This window comes from Equus caballus, chromosome 1 (genome assembly GCF_041296265.1).
Source record: "Equus caballus isolate H_3958 breed thoroughbred chromosome 1, TB-T2T, whole genome shotgun sequence".
Lineage (NCBI taxonomy): Eukaryota > Metazoa > Chordata > Mammalia > Perissodactyla > Equidae > Equus > Equus caballus.
In genome coordinates, this window is record NC_091684.1 from 60,101,895 (window position 1) to 60,121,767 (window position 19,873).

General features: G+C 41.3%; 1 pseudogene; it reads left to right on the forward strand.

Moving 5' to 3' along the window:
• The first annotated feature begins 18,799 nt into the window (after positions 1 to 18,799).
• On the forward strand, positions 18,800 to 19,610 carry LOC100630411 (RNA-binding protein 3 pseudogene; annotated as a pseudogene).
• The last annotated feature ends 263 nt before the right edge of the window (positions 19,611 to 19,873 follow it).

Here is a 19,873-nt window from a genome sequence, read left to right on the forward strand (position 1 = left end):
GCAAGCTCCTGACTTGTGCCAGGCACTCCGCTAGGTGCCTCCATGGCCCATCTTGGTTGTGTAGCTGCTCTCTGGGAGGGAGGAGGGGACAGATATAGGAACTGCCAGGGATGGGGCAGACCTGTCCAAGGTAGACGTGCACAGGTAAATATCTGTTGTTTGTGCCGTACCAACTGCAGAAAGTTAGGTTTGCAGAGATCCTGGTTGGCAGGAGCCATGGAGGACAGAGGGAGAAGGAGAGTGTTTTCTTGGAGAGGTTGGGGACACTGGGTCGATGTTTGGAGCTTGTGGGACACCATCGGAGCTCATAGGCCAGAATGGGGCAAGAAGTCTCCCAAGGGGCAGAAACTGAGGGACAGCGAGAGCCAGTCCTTCTTTTGATGGGAGATAACAGGGGAGGAACTGGTGGTGATATGGGCCCGTATGGTATAAAGGGGCCTCCGATCCCCTCTGGATTGAACGTGGCGTCTATAGGAATCAGCCCCAGGCGTGGCTGAGCAAATGCTCCAGGTGGAACACTAATGGAGGCAGCCACGGGTGTCTGCTGGATTTGGCAAGCCCACCCTGCTGTCCTCTCAGAGGTCACCATCTTCAAAGAATGAGGAGGACCTTTTGGGCAGGTGGAAAATTGAGGCCCGAAGAGGCTGGCCAGCCTAGAGTTAGGGTCGAGGCAGAAGCTTTGCTGGGGTAACTGCCACCCCCTCCCTGGGTGAGTCTCGGCCCCTTCTGTGACATGCCCCACCCAAGAGGCTCGTCTCCCTGCTCCTGAGTTCAGTGTTCTGAAGAAGGCGAGCAAGGCTGTGAGGCTCTCCCTGGCCTCCCCGCCACTCCCCACCCCGCCCGCAGGCAAGGCCTGGGAAGCCCCCGGCAGGGAGTCAGTGAGGGCACCAGAGTGGGGTCTTAAGCATCATGCTGTAGCTGCCTCCTTGCACACCTGGCCCAGCTCCGGGAGGATGAGGGAGAAGAGGTGTGGAAAGACAGCTGGGAAAAAGGAAGGGCAGGTCTTGGTCCCAGCCCTGCTGCCACCTCTCCACATGATGACAGACGGCCCTCACAGGCTGTAGGGACAGGAAATGAGGCCACAGTGAGAGTCAGGGATTGTCGGCGGGGGTGCTCGTCCCTGACACCCTCTGCTGGGGGGGGTGAGCGGGGTGGGGTCTGGGCTGGGGGGCGGGGCTTAGAGATGTGGATGGGAGGAGAGGGCATCTTGAGGAGTGAGCGACATGTGCACAGGGACAGGAAGGTGGGTGACCAGAACGCATTCAGGAGAGGCCGGAGGGAGGCCTGGAGACAAAAGTCTGTGCTATCCAAGGCAGCAGCCACCGAGCACTTGAAGTGTGGCTAGAGTGACAAAGGAACTGAAATTTCGATTTTACTTTTTAATTTTAATTCATTTTTAAAAATTCAAATTTTAATTCACTTAAATTTAAAATTAAATTTAAATTCAAAAACCGATACTTGATTCACTTGTTGAAAAACTTTTTAATATATTTAGAACAACATGGTTGCTTTTCTGCTGTAAATTTTATGAAATCTAAACACTGATCAAGCATTTCTGATGAAAATGCAGCACCCAAGTTGAGATGTGCTTGACGTGTAAAATGCACACCAGATTTTGAAGACTTGGTATTTTTTTAAAAAGGAATGTCATAACTTAATAATTTTTACATTGATTATGTGTTGAAATAGTAAGGTGTTAGATGTATTGAGTTAAATAAAATATGTTGAAACTAATGCCACTCGTTTCTTTTTACTTTTTTTAATGTAGCTGCTAGAAAATGTTAAATTACGCATGTGACTTGCATTATATTTCCACTAGACAGAGCTGAAGGTCTTGAATGCTGGCCTAACTATAGCGTTAGAATACACGTTATCGGTTAGGCGGCTCAGACGCCATGACCCTGGGAAGCCTTCCTTGCTCCCCGAGAGTGAGCAGGACCCCCTCTATGTGCTTCTGGAGGCCCCGTGTTCATCTCAACATTATAAACAGAAGCACTTTGACTCTAAAGCTTTACAAGCGTCTTGTATTCAAGACGCCCCGAGTCTGTGCCTGTAGCGTGAGCTGGGGTTCTGCCTCTTGGCTCCGGTGCCCCCCACCACCACCCTGAGCTGTCAGCAGGCTCTGTGCCCAGAGTGTCCTAAACCCAGCCAGGCGTGAACAGCAGGCTTCATCTCTGCGTCCCACCCCCCTGCCTGCCGCCCGGTCGCAGCACAGACAGGCCCAGGGCAGGTGTCACCAGCACAGGCCGCTGCAGGCTTCCTGTGGCTGGGGGCTGGCAGGGGCTCCCAGGGGAGCACGTCTGACACACGTCAGACCTGTCGGCACTGGTGCTGTGGAAGGGACATATGGGCCAGTGGAACATGACCCCGGTTCCTGCCTCGTAGACATTACGAGAGCTTCAGTCACCGGCCTGCAGTGCCGCCGGGGCTCCCAGGCCTGCCAGAAACTCCATCGCTCAACGTGGACTGTCCCGAGGGAAGAGGAGGCTGGGGCCACGTCTTCCCCCGGGAGGAACCAGATCGACTTGCTGGTCCTGTCCCGTTTCTCTCTGTCCCTAGCTTCCCTGGGCCCTTTTCAAGGGGCAGGTTTTCGCCTAGCTCTTGAAATCACCTTTGCCCTGGTCCTTGTCACAGGGAGAGAATCTAGAGGCCAAAATTCCAGATAAGGCACTTTCTAGGGGAAAGAGATGGGGAAAGACTGGGAGTCAGAAGGATTGGGTTATCTAGCACGGGCCATTGTCTTGCTGTGTAACTTCAGGCTAGTTACTACCCTCTCTAGGCCTCAGGTCCATTTTGGTCGAATGAGGTTGGGATGGATGAATCTGAAGAGATGACCACAATCCTACAATGGGGAGAGGGGAGAGAGTTACCCTCAGTAGGAACGTGACAGTTGCTGCCACCCTTCCTGAAACAGGTGACCTGGGAGCAGCCACATCTCTTCAGGTGGCAGACCCCCCTGGAGTGAGTCACCCCACACCAGGAAGGCTTTGAGGTCCTGCTTAGACACTAACTGCTCCAAAATCTGTCTCCTCTAGTCTTTCACATGGAGAAGGGGCGGAGCAAAATGGCAGGGTGAGCTGATGCAAAATCTGTCTCCTCTAGTCTTTCACAATGTCTAAAATCCCCCCATTGGCACTGTCCCCCTTTGGATCCCCAGTACTTTATGTTCACTAAGACCTCATGAAAATACAGGTAGCTATTTAAGAGACAGAAACAGATAAGACTTTGGTGACAGTGAGCTGGCACCTGGCAGAGATGGGCTTGGGATGACGGTCAAGGGGGTCAGCCCAAGAGCCAAAGACCAGCATCACCAGCTTCACCATTTTCTGCAACTGATACTCGGGCAGGCGAGCTGGAAATTCTAACCAGCTCAGGACCCACCCAGCACGGCCAGGCTACCCCTACAAACTCCCCTGCCAGCCCGGCCCTTCCTGCCTCTGGACGCCGCCCCCGGGCTGTGCTGATTCAGCTCCATCAATGGCCACTGCCCAGGCACCCACTGTGCACCCGGCACTGTTCTCTGCACAGGGACTCAGCCATGAGAGGGCGGACGAGGCCCCTGCCCTCAGGGGAAGACACACAGTAAATGAGGGCCTGCAGACTGTGCCAGGGGCGTGGCCTGGTGTGGGCTGTAAAGGGCCACTGGTCACCAGATGGAGAAGAGATTTTTAGGGGGACAAGAGTGGAGCCATTTGCCCAGGAAGCTGGAAAGGGGCCTAATGACCATCTAGTCCAGTCCCTCATTTCACAGTTGGGGAAACTGGAGCCCAGACGGTGGAAGTGGCAGCAGCATGGTGTAGTGTCACCCCAGCCTGACGTCAATCGTTGGTGGCCTCATTGGAGTTACTCAACATTGCTGAGCCTCACCTCCCCACGTCTGGCGGTGGGGCCCCATCACGTCCTAGGGGCCTGTGAGTGTGGATGAGATGACTTTTGCAAGGAGTGCAGAGCATGGTAGGTGCTCAGCAAACAGCGTCATTATCACTGCCATCGGCATCAGGTGACCTGCCCAAGGTCACACAGGGAGCGAGGGGACAAGCCAGAACTGGACCCCAGGCCTCCCAGTGCCCTGTCCACCCCGCCAAGCTCCAGCCAGCCTTCAGCAGAGTGTCCAGGTCAGATTAGGGAGGATGGAAAACAACTAATAGGATGTTATGCAATTGACGAACATCAGGATAACTGATTAAAAAAGAGGACGGGAAGTGCCTGAGAGGATGTGGTGTCTTCACAAGCTTCTGCTCTGTTCCCAGCGTGTTTTCCCTGAGTAAGGTCAGTGGGAGAGAAAATTATTGTTCAACAGGAAAAGACCATCCTAGCCCTGGAGAGCCCTCCCGCCCAACCAGAGCCCCCTGGAAGGAAGCTTGCTTCTCCAGGTTGAGTGCCCAAAGCCTGCAGGAGAGCCCTTCAGCCGGACCAGGCAGGCCTGCTGGGACAGCCTCTGGAGGACGGGGCCAGCACACAGCGTGGGCATCAGCCTGGGGCCGTGCAAAGAGGAAGGCTTTGGAGTGCCCCCTGAGCCTGACTCCTGGCACTCTCCTCACAAGCCATCTGGCTTTGGCAGGTCACCCATCTGCCGTGAGCCTCAGTGTCTTCCACCACGGCCACAGGGCCGGCAGCGCCCTTCTCGTGGAGGTAGGGCTGCAAGGGTCCCACGGGGTGGGGGACCGCGTGCAGAGCCCAGGATTGCAGGAGGGACTCAAGGCTTGTTCTCCTCCCTGTAGGTCCAGGTCCCCCTTTGGGGAGTGAGAGGAGAGCCGGTTCCTGGAAGTGAGAACAGGATGGGACTGGGAGAGTGTGGAGCAGGACCGTAGCTTCCGGTCTGGGTGGAGCAGGCGCAGAGGCAGCTCCAGAGGCCCTACTACGAGAGGGACACAGGGGAAGAGGCTGAGATGCTGAGGGAGCACCAAGGGGTGTAGGGGACTTGTACTTGGTGGTACCTTGGGTCAATAAAGTCACTCTTTCTGAAGGAGCTTGCATCAGTGTCCTAGGACTGCCACAACAAAGTGCCCCAAACGGGCTGGCTTAAAACAACAGACACTTATTGTGTCACAATCCTAGAGGCTGGAAGTCTGAGATCAAGGTGTGGGCAGGGCTGCGCTCCTTGCCTCTTCTTAGCTTCTGCTGGTGGCCAGCAGACCTCGGAGATTCTCGGCTTGCAGCTGCCTTACTCCAACTTCCCATCTTCACATGGCATTCTCCCGTGCGTCTTCACATCGTCCTCCCTCTGGGTGTCTGTCTGCGTCCAGATTTCACCGTTTTTGTAGGGAACCAGTCATACTGGATTAGGGCCCACCCTAATGACCTCATCCTAACTTGGTAAAATCTGCAAAGACTCTATTTCCAAATAAGTTCGCATCTTGGGGTACTCAGGGTTAGGACTTCAACATAGCTTTTTTGCGGGGGGTGAACACAGTTCAGCCCATAATAGTAGTCTTAGATATACTTTTATGTAAGCTGGAGAAAAAATGCCATTTGTCCATATCAGGCAATGTTATTTTGAGTGATGTCTTAGAGGAGGGCAGGTAGCAATTATGGGGGGACTAAAGCCCCTGTAGGGCCCCCTTTACTGTTGCCCTGTTAGAGGTGGGGCTAAGGCAGGCCCTGCAGGAGAAACCAGTACTCTGACCGCAGAGGACTGCAGTAACTGACACTGAAAAGGAGTTACCGTGTGTCAGGCACTGAACTAGTCATGTCGCATAGCTCATCTCATTTCCTTCTCACAGTAACCCCACAAGGTAGGCATCACTCCCATTTCCCAGATAGGAAACTGAGGGTGAGACAGGCTAGGGTTTTGTTCAAAGTCACACAACCATCAAGGAGAGGAGCTCAGACCCCAGTGCAAGCTGTCTGACTCCACAGCCTCTGGGTTCCACCGCAGAGCGACACAGCCTTCCTGAGAGCATCACATGGTGCTCTGCCTTCTTCCAGCACTTCAGTTCCAAGGCCCTGCCGGAACCGCATCCAAACGTAACCAAAAGACCATCCAAAACTGCAGCCAAACCCTCTCCCAGCTCGATAACAAGATTGAAAAGCTGCTCATTGCACTTGAGGTTGGAATAGAGCTAATCACAAGTGAACTCAATCTAATTAAAACTGAAACCCAGCACCCATCAGCCTAACCCAGGAAGAATCTGATTGATCTGCTCCTTACCACAAAGCAGAGGAAAGTGTCTACACTCTCTATGAAAGACATCACCAAACAGAGCAAAATTCTTCTTCAGTCCTCACATTTTTTCTAGGTAGTATTCGTAAAAAATAAAAAATATTTTAACACACATGAGGAAGTAGGAAAAAATGCAATGGTGGGCTGGAGCCAGCTCTGCTCACGAGAGCCAGGTGTGCACATCTCTTTATAACTCTGCATTCAGTTCTGTTATTATGCTATGTTGACAACTCATACTCAGCTATGGTGGGAGTATTTACACAACAGAAACGGGCTGACATTACAAACCAGGGCCACTGCTGCAGATTCTTTTTCTTTTTCTTTTTCTTCTCCTTCTCATCCTTCCTCTTCACCAGAGAGCTGGTTGTTAAACATTCATAACATACCACTGATATGACCCACAACCAAGAGAAAAAGTAGCCACTAGAAGCAAATCCATAGATGACCTACTTATCGGAATAAGCAGAAAAGACTTTTAAAAAGTATTATAAATATTTTACAGAATATTCAGGAAAAGATGGGCATAAAGGGTGAAGAGATGGGGGATTTCAGAGGAGAAATAGTAACTCTAAAATGAACTGAGCAGAAATAATAGAAAGGAAAAATTCATGATCTGTAATAAAGAATTCACTTATGGACTTACATACTACAAAAGAAGGGATGAGCGAAACTTGAAGCTTGGTCAACACAATTATCCAAACAAAAGCTGAGAAAGAAAATGACAGAAAAATAACAGAGCATTGGCAACCTGTGGCATAATATTAAGCTGTCTGACATATATTTGGAGTCCTATAAGGGAAGGATAGATAATGCAGCAAAATTTTTTTTGAGGAAATAATAATTAAATGATGAGAAATATATATATCACAGTTTTAAGATGCTCAACAAACCCTAAGCAAGATAAGTAAGGCCAAAAAAGAAAAAACCCCATCCTAGACATATCATAGTGAGATTGATGAAAATTAAAAATGAAAAGTATGGTGGTTTTATAACATGTCTAGAAATTCTTTCATACCCGTCCCTTTAAGAGGTGGTGCCTAATTCCTCTCCCTTTGAGTGTAGGCTGGACTTAGTGACTCCCTTCTAGCAGAGAATATGGCAGAAGGGACAATGTGTGAGTTGAGACTTGGTCATAAGAGGTGGCTTCCTCTGCACTCACTCTTGGATCATTCACTCTAGGGAAACTCAGATGCCATGTCACGAGGAGACTCATGCAGACCCGTGGAAAGGTCCACATGGTACGAAACTGGGGCCTCCTGCCAACAACCAGCAAGGAACTGACGCCTCCTGCCAGTGGCCATGTGAGTGGACCATCCTGGGCGTGCATCCTCCAGTCTCAGCCAGACCTTTAGGTGACTGTAGCTCCAGTCGACATCTTGACCACAATCTCATGACAGATCCCAAGGAAACAACATGAAAATAAGCTGCTCCCAAATTCCTGACCCACAGATACTATGACATAATTAAAGTTTAATGTTGTAAACCAGTAAGTTTTGGAGCACTTTGTTATGTAGCAATAAATAACTAATGCAAAGAGGAAATCTTAAAGCAGATAGAGAAAAATGACACGTTATATTCAGAGGAACAACAATAACGACATTGACTTCTAAAAGAAACGATGCAAGCTAGAAGATAATGGAACCAGATTTTTACCACGGTTGAAAAAAAACCGCCAAGCTACAATTCTACATTCAGCAAAAATAGGCCTCAAAAATGACAGCAAAATAAAGCATTTTTTCAGACAAATAAAATCTTGAAGAATTTATAGTCATTATATGCACACTAAAATAAATAATAAAGGGCATTCTCCAGAGTAGTGGGAAATGATGGCAGAAGGAAATGCACATTTATAGAAAGAAATAGAAAGAGTTCTGGGTAAATACAAAACACTGGTTTTTTCTCTTAATTAAAGAAATCAAGAGAAATTTACAAATTCTATAAATTTATAAATTTGTAAGTTCTTTCATAAGAGAAAATTGTAAATTCTGGTTTTAGATAAAATGAAGTAATGAGGACCGCATATACTCTCCCATGTGAAGTAACAACAAAAAATGGCAAAATATATGAAACATGGCTTTCAAGACACTGGACATCAGAAGATGAAGGACAGTGATTCTTGAGACACGGGAAACAAATCAAGAGAGCTCTTACCCCTGCTTACTGCCTTGAGAGAGTTCCCAGGCCACAGTGCAAGAAACGGGCATTTCAGGTGAGCCTGGCAGACACCCTGAGTGGAGGTGACAGAGCTGAGAGTCTGGGAAACTAAGCATCTAGATTCACAGTCAAGAGCACTAAAGAGGAGAAGCCAGCACAGGGAAAGAACTCCACAGATCTCCAGCAAGTACCTGTTGAGTATTCAACCGAGTACTGATCAGCAAACTCATGTGAGGAAACCACGTGAAGCCAGAGTAGGAACCAACTAACATGATTAGAGAGAACAGTGCCTAAATTTCACATAGGTTAGGAATGGTGCCTGCTCCCACCAGCCAGACTGGAAAACCTCATAATTGTGAGACATTGGGTAGAGAACTTAGAAGGGTCTTACCTCTGCAGCAGGAAATAATCAGCCCTGGGTTAAACACTGCTTTGGTCCTATCTAAAAAATCTTAAAAGCGAGATCTGAGTTACCTGCCAAGTGATTTAACTGTGTCCCAACACAAAGTTCAAGAATATTTATAAAAATACAAAAACTTCCAGCACTGTAAAAGAAAAACTCACAATGCCAGGCATCCAATCAAAATTACCATGCTTGCAAAGAAACAGAAAATCATGACCCAAGAGGACCCAATCAACCGAAACTCTCCAGACAGTAGAATTAGCAGAAAGGACATTTAAACAGTTTTCATAAATGTATTCTATAATGTTCAGAAACTAGAAACATAGAAGATATTTTTTAAAATTCCCAAATTGAACTTGGAGAGATGAAAACTATAGAGTCTAAGATGAAAAAGACACTGGCTGAGAGTCATAATAGATTACACATGGCAGAAGAAAAAAATTCATGAATTTGAAGGCAAAGTAAAAGAAACGATCCAAAATGAAATACACAGAGGAAAAAGAATCCAAAAAAACCCCAAAAAACAAAAGAACATTAGTGAGCTGTGGGATAACCACAGGAGGCATAACATACGTACAATTGGAGTCATTGGAAGAGAGGAGAAGTCCTTCAGGAAGAAGCAAAGTAACATCATGTGGAAATATGAATTGACACAAAGGAATAAAGAAGAATGGAAATGGTCACTACATGGGTAAATATGTATAAGTTTTTTTCTTATATAAATATTTTGGAAAGATAATAGACTGTATAAACAAAATAATAACTGTCTAATGTGGGATGTACAACACATATAAAAGTTAAATGTAGGAAAACAATAGCACAAAGTCTTGGAGGGGAGAAATTGAAGTATACAATTGTAAGATGCTTATACTAAATATGAAGTGATATAATATCCTTGAAGGCAGACTGTGATAGGTTACAGATGTACGCTAATAAACACTAAAGCAACAGTAAAATAAAGAAAAAGTTATAGCTAATAAGACAATAAAGGAAATGTCATGGAATCATAAAAAATTCTCAGTTGATCCAAAAGAAGTTAAAAAAAAAAAGAACAAAGAAAAGATGAAACATATGGAGAACATGTACCAACACGTTAGATTAAACCTAACCATATCAATGATCACATTAAATGTAAATGGCCTAATACACCCATTAAAAGGCAGAGATTGTCAGATGAGATGAATAAGCAGACCCCAACTCTATGCTGCCTACAAGAAATGATTAGGTTAAAAGTAAAAGGGCAAAGCAAGATATGCTAAGCTAACACTAATCTTGAGTAACTATCTATCTATCTATTTATCTATCTACACACATATATAGGCATGTATATGTATGTACATAACCTTATCTATATATCTATATGCACACACACAACCCTATATATACACACATACACACACATATATATACATATATATTATTGAGAGAAAATTCACGTGTCATGCAAGTCATCCATTTAAAGTATTCTACACAATAGTTTTTAGTATATTCACAGAGTTGTGCAACCATCATCACAGTCAGATCCTAAAAAAGAGATCCTGTATCCATTAGCCATCACTCCCCATCTCCCCTCAACACTCACCCTCTAGCTCTACGAAACCACTAATCTACTTTCTGTCTCTATAGATTTGTGGAGTGGCTATATCAATATCAGACAAAGTAGATTTTAGAGCAAAGAACATTATAAGGGACAAAGAAGGTCTTTATATGATGACAAATTGGTCAATTCATCAGAAGACATAACAAACATAAATATATATGCATGCAACACAGGAGCACATAAATATATTAAGCAAATACTAATAGATATGAGGTAAAAACAAAACCAACCAACAATACAATAATAGTAGTGAAATTCAATACCTCACTTTCAACAATGAATAGATCATCCAAACAGAAAATCACCAAAGAAACATTGGACTTGAACCACACTTCAGACCAAATGGACCTAACAGACATGCACAGAATATTACACCCAAACAGCAGCAGAATACACATTCTTCTCAAGCACACATGGAATGTTCTCCAGAATAAATCATATGATAAGTCACAAAACAAGTCTTAGCAAATGTAAGAAGATTGAAATCATACCAATTATCTTTCCTGACCACAATGGTATGAAATTAGAAACCAATAATAAGAGGAAAGCTGAAAAATGTGCAAATATGTGGAAATTAAACACCGCACTCTTGAACAACCAATGGGTCAAAGAAGAAATCAAAAGGGACATCAAAAAATATCTTGAAACAAATGAAAACATGACATACCAAAACCTATGGGATGTAGCAAAAGCAGTTCTAAGAGGGAAGTTTATAGCAATAAATGCCTGCATTAAGAAAAAAGAAAGATCTCAAGTGAACAACCTAAATTTACACTTCAAGGAACAAGAAAAAGAAGAAGAAACTAAGCCCAAATTTAGTAGAAAGAAGGAAATAGCAAAGATCAGAGCAGAAATAAATGAAATAGAGACTAAAAAAAACAATAGAATAAATAACAGTCCTAAGAGTTGTTTTTTTTAAAAAGATAAACAAAGTTGATAAACCTTAACCAGACTAAGAGAAAAAGAGAGAAGTCTCAAATAAAATCAGAAATGAAAAAGGAAACATTATAAGTGATACCACAGAAATATGAAAGATCATAAGAGAATACCATGAAAAGTTTTACACCAACAAATTGAATAACCAAGAAGAAATTAATAAATTCCTAGAAACATACAACCTACCAACACTGAATCATGAAGAAATAGAAAATATGAACAGACCAGTAATGAGTAAGGAGATTGGATCAGTAATAAAAAACATCCCAACAAAGAAAAGCCCTGAATCAGATGGTTTCACTGGTGAATTCTACCAAACATTTTTAAAAAAATTAACACCAATCTTTCTCAAATTCTTCCAAGAAAGTGAAGAGAAGGGAACACTTCCAAACTCATTTTATAAGACCAGCATTATCCTGATACCAAAGCCAGATAAACACACTACAGTAAAAGAAAACTACAAACCAATATCCCTGATGAATATAGATGCAAAAAATCTCAATAAAATATCATTAAATCAAATTCAACAGCACATTAAAAGGATCATACACCAGGATCAAGCAGGATTTATCCCAAGGATGCAAGGATTGTTCAATGCAAATCAATAAATGTGATACACAACATTAATGAAATGACAGATAAAAATCATATGAACATTTCAATAGAGACAGAAAAAAACATTTGACAAAATACAACATCCTTTCATGATAAAAATGCTCAACAAATTGGGTATACAAAGGAACATGATAAAGGCCATATATGACAAGCTGACAATTAATATCATACATGATGAAAAGTTGAAAGCTTTTTGTGTGTTTGTTTGCTGGGAAAGATTAACCCTGAACTAACATCTGTTGCCGATCTTCATCTTTCTTTTTTTTATCTCCTCCCCAAAGCCTCAATACGTAGTTGTATAGATTCTAGTTGTAAGTCTTTCTAGTTCTTCTATGTGAGCCACCACCACAGCACGGCTACTGACAGATGAGTGGTGTGGTTCTGCACCTGGGAACTGAACCCAGGCTGCCAAAGTGGAGCACGCCAAACTTTACCTGCTAGGCCATCAGAGCTGGCTCAAAAGGTTGAAAGCTTTTCCTCTTAGAGCAGAAACAAGACAAGAATGCTACTCTCACCGCTCCTATTCAACATAATACTAGAAATCCTAGCCAGAGCAATCAGGTAAGATTGGAAAAGGCATCCACATTGCAAAGGAAGAAGTAAAACTGTCTTTGTTTGTCAGTGATATGATTTTATATAGAGAAAATCCTAAAGACTCTGCCAAAAAACTGTTAGAACTAATCAACTAATTCAGCAAAGTTGTAGGATACAAAATCAACATACAGAAAACGGTTGCTCTTCTCTGCACTAACGATGAAATATTTGAAAAAGAATTAAAGAAAATCTCTTTCACAACAGCATCAAAAACAATAAAATACTTAGGAATAAATTTAACCAAGGAGATGAAAGATCTGTACACTGAAAACTATAAGACTTTGATAAAAAGAAATTGAAGACACAAATGGAAAGATATCCCATCTTTGTGGATCAGAAAAATTATTAATATTGTTAAAATGTCCATACTGACCAAAGCCATCTATAGAGTCAACACAATTCTTATCAAAATTCCAGTGACCTTTTTCACAGAAATAGAAAAAACAATCTAAAATTTGTATGGAACCACAACGGACGCCAAAGCAAGCCTAAGAAAGAAGAACACAGCAATCCTGAGAAAGAAAAACACAGCTGGAGGCATCACACTTCCTGATTTCAAACTCTACTACAAACTTGTAGTGTTCAAACAGTATGGTTAAAAATAGACACACAGACCAATGGAACAGAATTGAGAGCCCAGAAAGAAACCCTCACATATATAGTCAACTAACACGAGACAAGGGAGCCAAGAATACTCAACAGGAAAAAGACAGTCTCTTTAATAAATTGTGCTTGGAAAACTGGATAACCACATACAGCAGGATGAAATTGGACCTATATCTTACACCACGCACAAAAATTAACTCAAAATAGATTAAAGACTTAAACCTAAGAATGAAACTGTAAACCTCCTAGAAGAAAACATAGAGAAAAACCTCCTCAACGTTGGTCTTGGCCATGGTTTTTGGATATGACACCAAAAGCACAAGCAACAAAAACAAAATTAAATAAGTGGGACTTTATCACACTAAAAAGCTTCTGCACAGCAAAATAAACAATCAACAAAATGAAAAGACAACCTCCAGAATAGGAGAAAATATTTGCAAATTTTGTATCTGGGGTTAATATCCAAAATATATAAAGAATTCATACAACTCAATAGCAAAAACAAACAATCCAATTTAAAAATGGGCAAAGGAACTGAATAAATATTTTTCCAAAGAAGACATACAAATGGCTAGTAGGTACACAAAAAGATGCTCATCATCGCTAATCATCAGGGAAATGCAAATCAAAACTACAATGAGATATCATATTTGTTGGAATAGCTATCACCCAAAAGACAAGAGATAACAAGTGTTAGCTAGGCTGTGGAGAAAAGGGAGCCTTGTGCACTGTTTGGTGAGGACGTAAATTGGTGCAGCCACTATGGAAGCATATGGAGGTTCCTCAAAAAACTAACAATAGAACTACTATATGATCCAGTAATCCCATTTCTGGGTGTATATCCAAAGGAAATGAAAACAGGATCTCAAAGAGATGTCTGCACTCCCATGTTCTTTGCAGCATTGTTCACAATAGCCAAGACATGGAAACAACCTAAGTGTCTGTCAATGGATAAATGGATAAAAAAGATGTGGTATATATATACATAAATACATACACAATGGGATATTATTTAGCCATGAGAAAGAAGGAAATCCTGCCATTTGCAACAATATGGATGAAATTAAGGGCATTGTGCTAAGCGAAATATGTCAGATAGAGAAAGACAAATACCGTATGATCTCACCTACATATGGAATCTAAAAATGCTGAACTCAGGAAACAGATAGTAGAATGGTGGTTATTATGGGCTGTGGGGTGGGGGATATGGGGAGATGTTGGTCAAAGGGTCTACACTTCCAATTATAAAATGAATAAGTTCTGGGGCCAGCCCCATGGCCGAGTGGTTAAGTGCGCACGCTCTGCTTCGGCGGCCCAGGGTTTCACGGGTTCGGATCCTGGGCCTGGACATGGCACTGCTCATCAGGCCATGCTGAGGCAGCGTTCCACATAGCACAGCCAGAAGGATCTACAACTAGAATATACAACTATATACTGGGGGAGCTTTGGGGAGAAGAAGAAAAAATAAATAAATAAAAAGAAGATTGGCAAGGTTGTTATCTCAGGTGCCAATCTTTAAAAACAAAATAAAATAAAATAAAATGAATAAGTTCTGGCAATCTAACATACAACATGGTGATTATAGTTAACAGTACCGTATTGTATACTTGAAAGTTGCTAAGAGAGTAAATCTTAAATGTTCTCACCACAAAAACGAAATAGTAATTATGTGACATGATGAAGGTGGTAATCATTTTGCAATATATAAGGGTTTCACAACAATGGATTGTACATCTTAAACTTTCACAATGTCAGTCATATCTCAATAAAGCTGGAAAAAAATGTACAGGTTCTAGCCAATACAATTAGGCAAGTAAAAGAAACAAAAGGCAACCAAATGCAATAAATAAATAAAACTGTCTTTAGTTACAAGCAACATGACGGTCTATGTAAAAAATCTGATGAAATCTATAGAAAAAAGCTACAAGAACTAATAAGTGAGTTTAGCAAGGTTTGAGGATATAAGATCAATATTTTAAAAAATCAATTGTATTTCTATATACTGGCAAAGAACAATTGTAAATTGAAAATTTTTTAAGTATTATTTACAATAGCAGAAAAATGTGAAATATGTAGCGATGAATCTGATAAAAGATGTGAAATATACGAACATTGAAAATTATAAAATATTGCCAAGAAAAAATAAAGAAGTCTAATACTGTTAAAATATCAATTCTCCCAAAATTGGTGCATAGATTCAATGAAATCCTAATCAAAATCCCAGCAGGCTTCTTAGCTAAAATTCACAAGCTGATTCTAAATGTATATGGAAATACAAAGGACTTAAAACAGTCAAAACTACTTTGAAAAAGAACAAAGTTGGAGAGCTAACACTACCTGATTTTGACATCTATTACAAAGCTAGAGCAATCAAAACAGTGTAGTGGTATTGATGTAAAGGTAACAAATAATCAAAAACTATTAGAAATAATAAATGAATCAAGTAAAGTTGCAGGGTACAAAATCAGCATATAAAAATCAGTTGCATTTCTATACACTAACAACAAACTTGGAGAAAGAGAAATCAAGGAAACAATCCCATTCACACCTACAACTCAAAGAATAAAATACCTAGGAACAAATTTAAACAAGGAAGTGAAAGACCTGTATACTGAGAACTATAAGACATTACTGAAAGAAATTTAAGAAGACAGAAAGAAATGGAAAGATATTCTGTGTTCATGGATTGGAAGAATCAACATAGTTGAAATGTCTATATTACCTAAAGCAATTGACAAATTCAATGCAATGCCAATCAGAATCCCAATGACATTCTTCACAGAAATAGAACAAAGAATCCTAAAACTTATGTGGAACAACAAAAGACCCCAAATAGCCAAAGCAATCCTGAGAAAAAAGAACAAAGCTGGAGGCATCACAATCTCTGACTTCAAAACACACTACAAAGCTACAGTAATCAAAACAGCATGGTACTAGCAGAAAAACAGACACACTGATCAATGGAATAGAATTGAAAGCCCAGAAATAAAAGGAAACATCTATGAACAGCTAATCTTTGACAAAGGAGCCAAGAACATAAAATGGAGAAAGGAAAGTCTCTTCAACAAATGGTGTTGGGAAAACTGGACAGCCATGTGCAAAAGAATGAAAGTAGACCATTATCTTACACCATACACAAAAATTAACTCAAAATGGATCAAAGACTTGAATGTAAGACCTGAAACTATAAAACTAGAAGAAAATAGGGGCAGTACATTCTTTGACATGGGTCTTAGCAGTATCTGCTCGAATACCATGTCTACTCAGGCAAGGGAAACAAAAGAAAAAATAAACAAATGGGACTGCGTCAAACTAAAAAGCTTCTGCACAGCAAAGGAAACCATCACAAAATGAAAAAACAACCTACTGATTAGGAGAAGATATTTGCAAATCATACATCCAATAAGGGGTTAATATGCAAAATATATAAAGAATTCATACAGCTCAACAACAAAAAAAGCGAACAACTCAATTAAGAAATGGGCAGAGGATCTGAACAGACATTTTTCCAAAGAAGACATACAGATGGCCAACAGGCACATGAAAAGATGTTCAACATCACTAATTATTAAAGAAATGCAAATCTAAACCACAATGAGATATCACCTCAGACCCATCAGAATGGTTCTTATTAAAAAGATAAGAAAAAAAAGTTGGAGAGAATGTGGAGAAAAGGGAACCCTTGTAAACTGCTGGTGGGAATGTAAATTAGTGCAGCCACTATGGAAAACAGTATGGAGATTCCTCAAAAATATTAAGACTAAAACTACTGTATGATCCAGCTATTCTACTTCTGGGTATTTATCCAAAGAATATGAAAACACTAATTCGAGAAGATATATGCACCCCTATGTTCATTCATCATTATTTACAATACCCAAGAAATGGAAACGACCTAAGTGCCCAAGGAGGGAGGAATGGATAAAGAACGTGTGAGATACACACACACAGGAATACTACTCAGCCATAAAAACGATGAAATCTTACCATTTTCAACAACCTGAATAAACCTTGAGAGTATTATGCTAAATGAAATGGCAGATGGAGAAAGACAAATACCGTATTATTTCACTCATATGTGGAAGATAAAACAAACACACACATAGATACAGAGAACAGATTGATGATTACAAGACGGGAAAGGGAGGAGGGCAAAATGGGTAAAAGGGGTCATTTTTATGGTGACAGATGGAAACTAGATTTTCAGAGGTGAGTACAATGTAATGTATACAGAAGTCAAATTATAATGATATACATCTGAAATTTAAATAATGTTATAAACTAATGGTGCCGCAATTTAAAGAAAGATAGACAAACAGATTAATGGAATAGAATAAAGAATCCAGAAATAAACTCACACATAGATGGACAATTGATTTTTTACTGTGGTGCAGAGTAGTTCAGGGGACACAAGACAGTCTTTTCAGCAAGTGGTCCTGGAAAAAATGGACATCCATGTGCAGAAAAAAAAAAAAAAAAGATACCGGATCCCTACATTGTGCCATGTACAAAAAAGCAACTCAAAATGGATCATGGACCTAAATGTAAAACTAAAACTGTAAAACTTCTAAAAGAAAACATAAGAAGAAGTCTTTTTTTTAAAAAAGAGCTTTCTTGGATACACCACCAAAAGCACAATCCACTAAAGAATAAATTGATAAATTGGATTTTACCAAAATGAAAAACTTATGATCTTTAAAAGACACAGTTAAGAGATTGAAAATACAAGCCACAGACTGGGAGAAAATCTATTCAAAGTATATTACCTAATAAAAGACTCATCTTCAGAAAAAAAATATATATATAAAATCTCAACAATAGGAAAAGAAGTAAGCAGTTGAAAAATGGACAAAAGATTTAAGCAGATGCTTCATCAAAGAAGATATACAAACGGCAAATAAGTGTATGAAAAGATGCTCAACATCATTAGTCATGCGGGAAACGCAAATTAAACCACAATGACATATTACTACATACCCATTAGAATGGCTAAAATTAAAAAGATTCACCATGCCAAACATTGGCAAGAATGTAGAGAAACTGGAACTCTCATGCACTACTGGTGGGAGTGTAAAATGATACAACCACTTTGGAAAACTGTTTGTCAGTATCTTAAAAGTTTAAATATACACCTACTGGATAACCGGGTATTCCATTCCTAGATATTTACCCAAGAGAAATGAAAGCACATATTCATATAAAGACTTGCACACAAATGCTCATAGCAGTTTTATTTGTAATAGCTCCAAACTGGAAACAACCCAAATGTCCATCAGCAGGTGTTGAATAAACAAATTGTGCTACATCCATGCAATACATTACTACTCAGCAATAAAAAAGAATAAACTATTGATATACTCAACAGCATAGATGAATCTCAAAATAAGTATGTCGAATGAAAGAAACCAGACAAAAGAAGAGTACATATAGTATGATTCCATATTTATAAAACTCTAGAAACTGTAAACTAACATGTAGTGACAGAAAGTAGATCAGTGTTTTCTCGGCAAGCGCGGGGAGGATGGAAAGGGGCGGGAGGCAGAGATTACGAAGAAGTATGATGAAACTTTTAGGAGTGATGGATAGGTTCATAATCTTGATTGTGGTGATGATTTCATGGGTTTATGTAAATGTCAAAACATACCAAGTGTACAAGTTAAATACGTGCAGCTTATTATATGCCAATTATACTTCAATAAAGCTGTTGAAAAAATTTTAACTATACGCTATGGTCCGTATGTACAATGAATATGTAAAGTTCATATTGATTAATTTCACGGATTTGCTTGCCTTTTCTCTTATTGCTCAAATGTACCTATATTTTCCACTTACAATATTGTGCTGTAACATATAAAAAAGGTTTTTCTTATCATATAAGAAAAAAATTGTTGTTACTATATTAATATCAAAGTATCCTTCAAAATGAAAAGTGTTATCAGCAATAAAGAGGGACAATATTACATCATGAGAAATGGTCAGTCCGTCAAGAAGACCTGGCATCTCTCTGCTCCTCGGTGGTGGCTGTCCTTTCGGCCCTTTTATGCCTTAGTTGTCAGGACTTGCATTCCCTGCCACGTCCTCTGAAGGAAGAAGGTCTTCGTGGGAGGCTGTGGCTTCAGCACCGATGGGCAGGCGCTAGATGACCGCTTCAGCAGCTTCGGGCCTATTTCTGAGGTGGTTGTTCTCAAAGACCAGGAGACTCAGCAATCCTGGGGTTTTGGCTTCATCACCTTCACCCATCCACAGCGTGCCTCAGATGCCACGAGAGCCCTGAATGGAGAGTCCTGGATGGTTGCCAGATCCCTGTGGACCACGCAGGCAAGTCAGCCCAGGGAACCAGAGGGGGTGCCCTTGGGGCCCATGGGCGTGGTCACGGCCAGTCTAGAGGCGGTGGGGACCTGGGCTATGGGAGTGGCAGGTATGACAGTGGACCTGAAGGATATAGATACAGATATAGAAGGTCCAGAGACTAAGGTGGCAGAAGCCAGGGTGGTTATGACTGCGACACAGGAGGAAATAACAGAGCCAACTACAACTGAGATGAGGCATGCACACCTAATGTAGATATACAAGAAATAAAATTTCTTCTGATCCACGATTGTCCTTCCAAATGGCTGTATTTGTAAAGATTTTTGGAGCTGCACTGAAACATCTGTTTCAGTACATCGACTTCCATTTTTGAGTTGAGCTCCCAAGGTAGTTTGTTAAAGACCTTTTAGAAAGCTCCATGTGTTGTTTACAATTTTTCTCCCATTTAAAGACAAATTCTGGGACATTTGTAGAGTCTGGGTATTTATCTTTT